Raw genomic sequence first — 5,781 nt, forward strand, 5'->3', positions numbered from 1 at the left:
TGTGTGTGTGTGTGTGTGTGTGTGTGTGTGTGTGTGTGTGCATGTGTGTGTGTGTGTGTGTGTGTGTGTGTGGAGAAGAAGAGGGTGTTTGTTGTGTGTGTGTGTAGTGTGTGTGAGAGACTGTAATGTGTGAACAAGGCTGCAGATGTGATTGAGCCTAAAGGTGATCATTTCTGCCATCGTTTGATCCCTGTTTCTGGGCAGTGACAGTAAATTTCAAAATTTAAATTTCAAAATCATGTTACCTGTCGTGTGTTTGTGTGTGTGTGCCCCTATCCTGTTGACCAATCAGGAGCTGCGGTCTCTGATCCGGTTCTGGACACTCTGGAGCTGCAGGAGAACATCTGGACGCCACAAAAGGTGTGTGAGTGTACGTAACGATAATCATGTTGTAACCAGGCGGCAGAGTTGTGCCTAGAAATGATGATGTAACCGTTACTCTGAGCCCTTTTGCTGGGCAGTGACATCAGCATCTGATATTAGGCAACAACATTTATTCTTCAATTTGAACCATCAGTTGCTGACCTAATGATCAATGACCACTTAGCACATAAATAATGTGTTTGTGTGTGTTTGTGTGATTGTGTGTGTGTGTAGCCTTTGGAGAAGAAGAAGAGGGTGTGTGTGAGTGTGTTTGTGTGTGTGTGTCTTTGCTTTTGAAGAAGAGAAGAAGACCTCAACCACATCCTTCATAAGTCAAATTGATAGGTATGAATATCAGGTGTGATCTAGGGATGCAACGGTAAGCGGTATATTATCGTACCAAAAGATATGCCCCCCACCGTTCTGTGGCTGACGTGAACCGCAATAAGTCGGTAGATCTGTCATTAATGATTTGCAAACGTTTATCATTGTGCTGCAAACTACACGAAAGTTAGACATTCACAAAACACGTCCAGAGAACCAGAGCATTAGGCCTACAGCCCACCAGCATTAGGCCTACAGGCCACAAGCATTAGGCCTACAGGCCACAAGCATTAGGCCTACTTTGCTAACGCAGTCAACCGGAGCGGGCGCTTCTAAGTTTAACGTGATGCAGCCTATCGATTAGCTATTAAAATATACAAAATAAATGTTGTTTGCTGCCAAGACACATGTCTTTCAAATGTATTTAAGGCGAGACACTACAGGTGAATAGGGTAAAATTTTTAACAAGCAGATATCACTATGAAACTTCCCCAGTTGATTACTTACATTAATATGAGAAAAAACTGTATTAAAAGTTTGCTGTAATGTAATGTTTACATATGCAAATTAGGCATTATCTAATTAAATATGCGCTAATTTGCATACATTTTTAGGCACGAAACCTGAGCATTCGGTACAGCCAGGTTCAAAATTATGTTCTCATTGTGTTCAGATATTAAATGGGGAAACATTTACAGAGGGATTTATGAATATCTACTTTTGTTATCCTGTAAATCAGAAAATTATGTCACTAGCCCTAAAAAATCGATTTTTTCCATGTTTTTAGGCATAAAATGTCATGTAAGTCAGGCTAGGAATAATATATCAATCAACAAACCCCTCTGTAGAAATCTTCGACATATAGTTAGGCATAAGTCTAGAAAGTTTGGTGTATGTACGTGCTTCTGAAGTGGAGTTTTTGAGCTCAGAGTCTGAGCGGAAACTCATTTTGAGAAAACAGCCTTGAAAGACAGCCAATGAGATTCCGTTCTCAGCCTAGACTCGCCTTTGACTTTCGCGATTGGTTGCTGATACAAAGGAAGTGTCCATATATGGATCACATAGCGTGATACAGGAAAAACAGAGCTTTCCAACGGTAGTACACATGTTATATTTTGGACCACGGTCGCGGGAGTGCATGCAAGGTTAGAATGCTAACTTTTGCTGAATTTAGGAGAAATATACAGGCGCGAGTAGACACAATATAATGAAATAAACACCTAAATGTGTAAATCAGACTTTTTTGTTGTAGTAGTGTGATAGAATACATGCTAAGGTAACATACTGTGCAACATGGAGTTTAGCGGAGAGCAAACTGGACCTCATGCACGAGTCCTTCATAAGTGATCCAATCAGCATCAGGTACCAATATCATGTGTGAACAAGGTTGTGTTGTGGTGCTGAAGCCTGAAGTGATGATATGGACACCCTTTGAGCCCTGTTCCTGGGCAGTGACAACTTTCACTCTGACATCAGGCAACATGTTTTTATCTGGAAGACTGAGATCAGTGTGTGTGTGTCAGATTCTGAGAACTGTGGGACCCAGACTTGACCAACAGAAGGCCAGGGTAAGTGTGTCTATGTGTCTCTATGTGTGTGTGTGTGTCTCTGTGTCTGTGTGTGTGTATCTGTGTCTGTGTGTGTATGTATGGTGTGGGTATATGCACGGATCCAGCTTCCTTCAAGCTGTGGGCACATTAGTGATGGCCCGATACCGATACTGGCATCGGGGATCGGGCCAATACTAGGCCCATGTACTCGTACTCATAAAAATTCCCCAATACCACCCACCGATACTTAGTTCCCCCTAAATTATTGTAGCCTGTACATTGTCATGAAGCCTACTCGCGACGCTTATTTCAGTCTTGCACTTGAAGAACATGACTGCAGCTAAAACCCTTGCACGTAAGGTTTTCTGTTTTAAGTATGTGTGAGTGTAGCCTAGTTGAAGAACATGACTGCAGCTAAAACCCTCGCACGTATGGTTTTCTGTTTTAAGTATGCGTGAGTGTAGCCTAGTTGAAGAACATGACTGCAGCTAAAACCCTCGCACGTATGGTTTTGTGTTTTAACTATGCGTGAGTGTAGCCTAGTTGTTGTGCGGCGCTGGTGTAGTGTAGCTCTGTACTTGGCGCTAGTTATGGATAAGTAGCCTAGCATACAAAACAAACTCTGTGTCCGTAGGGTTTCCGTTTGAGTAGATAAATCTGATTTGTTTGCATAGTGTTTTGTTATCACACATTTTGGTAGTTTATACGAGAAATGTTACCTTCCCTGCCTGTATTTCAGTCCAGATCGTCACGTTAGTCGGATCATTTATAATTATATGCTCCAAGACCAAAGTCAGCGCCCAATTCAGTTCTACTGTATACGAAGTCATGAGCAACAGGCAGATGCAAGACGTGCGAAAAATCACCACTTTATTTAATGGCCAATAGACGATGCATAAGTGTCGTTCACTAACTCTGTTTTGGCAGCAATCAGTAGACGGCAGAAGCATCTTCTCTCTTTCGCTAGGAGGCCGCTCGCTCTAAACTCTTAAAGGAGCCACACCACTTTTACAAAGGTCTGTAGAACTACAGTAGGGTCACATGGAGCGTGTCTCATTTCAGGGGCAAGATGCTTCAGAGCATTCGTGCTACCTAGCACTGGTCTTCTGTGGCCGCATAGACCGGACCTGGCTGGACCAACGTTTTTTTAAATGGGACGGTCTAGCCCAAACGTAGCCTATAGCCAGACAGCTGTGATCGGTTGAGTAACTTCTGGTGGTGACTGTAGCTAATGGTAATTTGGACATATCTGATTGAATGCATCATATTGCACTTCATCTTACTTGTTAACTGACCTGGCTTGTAGACCGATACGTTTTTCCAGCTGCAACGTTGAAAAAATATCTTTGTGGTTCAGCTGATGAGCATCCATTTAGCAGAGGTTATCATATGAAGAAAGAGCTTGAATGGGCATATCTTGTAGAGAAATATATGGATACCCATATGTCAGGCTAATTAATCGTCAGTATATTAATGTGTAGTAGTAATATTCACTTTGTGTCAATATTCACTTTGTGCAAAATCATTGATTTAACCCATCTTTGCTGAAAGCAATTCAAGAGAAGTCCTGTCTGGAGAAGGAATACCTGGATGCCAGAGCTGAATTCATGTCATTAGAGTATCGATTGCCATTATCTATTACATCTATATATCCTATATATATATCCTCCATCCATAACCTGCCTCCCCATATGTGATGTCCTCCATCCATAACCTGGCCTCCCCATATGTGATGTCCTCCATCCATAACCTGCCTCCCCATATGTGATATCCTCCATCCATAACCTGCCTCCCCATATGTGATATCCTCCATCCATAACCTGCCTCCCCATATGTGATATCCTCCATCCATAACCTGCCTCCTCATATGTGATATCCTCCATCCACCTCCCCATATGTGATATCCTCCATCCACCTCCCCATATGTGATATCCTCCATCCATAACCTGCCCTCCCCATATGTGATGTCCTCCATCCATAACCTGGCCTCCCCATATGTGTCTGATATCCTCCATCCATAACCTGCCTCCCCATATGTGTCTGATATCCTCCATCCATAACCTGGCCTCCCCATATGTGATATCCTCCATCCATAACCTGGCCTCCCCATATGTGTCTGATATCCTCCATCCATAACCTGCCTCCCCATATGTGTCTGATATCCTCCATCCATAACCTGCCTCCCCATATGTGATGTCCTCCATCCATAACCTGCCTCCCCATATGTGATGTCCTCCATCCATAACCTGGCCTCCCCATATGTGATGTCCTCCATCCATAACCTGGCCTCCTCATATGTGATATCCTCCATCCACAACCTGGCCTCCCCATATGTGATGTCCTCCATCCATAACCTGCCTCCCCATATGTGATATCCTCCATCCATAACCTGCCTCCCCATATGTGTCTGATATCCTCCATGTCCCCACTTCCTCTCCCGCACCCTCAGATCCTCTTCCTCCATAAACACCTGTCTGTCCTCTGCACCCTCAGATCCTCTTCCTCCATAAACACCTGTCTGTCCTCCGCACCCTCAGATCCTCTTCCTCTATCCACCTGTCTGTCCTCTCCGCACCCTCAGATCCTCTTCCTCCATAAACACCTGTCTGTCCTCTGCACCCTCAGATCCTCTTCCTCCATAAACACATGTCTGCAAGGATTAAAGTTCTCCGTCATAGGACGGATTTCCGTCAATTTGATTTTAGAAATGTCATATTTGAGATCGATGCAGATCCGATGAGAAAAAAAATAGGGGGGGGGGGGGGGCTGTCACCTTTGCTTTTCCTTTTTTAAGGCAACTACAAATATTAGGTAAATGTTTAAAGACCTAATAGTGTTCTTGAGAACTTTCTGTGTCTCAATCAGTGACCGCTCAAGAACTAGCCTACGTCAGCCATAAGTTTCGCTTTGTATGTTGTAGCTACACACTTGTCTCGGGCGTTTGCTTTAAAAAAAGAACACGTATGGAGGACTATAACGGTCTAAAAGTTGGATTATAGTGACACAATCGAGACAGCTGATGAGGTTGGCCAATCCGTTTAACTTTTTTGGATATGATATTGTGAGCTCTATGTGCGAATTCGGAGGCTGTGTTCTTTCCGTGCATCAATGTAGACACTTAGGGTAGACTGAGTACAGTTGAGACACTTTTTGCCCACACAAAATCAAACAAAAAATAGATACTGAAAATAAGTGATTTTCCACACAATATTCCACATGCCATTTCCTTAGCTTGTAGACTAAAATATTATAAATCAATAATACCCATAAGTAGTTTATATTTTCCACAATTAGCTCATAAACATAAGGTGCATTTTTTGTCTTGACTGTGTCTCAACTGTACCCTATAGAGTACAGTTGAGACACCTACCTGGTACAGTTGAGACACCCATCTTTAATGATGTATAGTTAACTAACCGTTAGTTGGAAAGTTGAATAAATAAAAACATAGCAATTGCAAAGTGTTTGTAGTTCAAATTCATTCATTTCATTTAAATTAGCTTTGGTTAAAAGGAATAAATCATGAACAAAATGTGACACAGGA

This window comes from Alosa pseudoharengus, unplaced genomic scaffold, assembly GCF_046254945.1.
Source record: "Alosa pseudoharengus isolate Yale_2024_CS ecotype anadromous, Long Island Sound unplaced genomic scaffold, YU_APseudo_1.1 YU_APseudo_1.1_scf_19, whole genome shotgun sequence".
In the NCBI taxonomy this organism is placed as follows: domain Eukaryota; kingdom Metazoa; phylum Chordata; class Actinopteri; order Clupeiformes; family Clupeidae; genus Alosa; species Alosa pseudoharengus.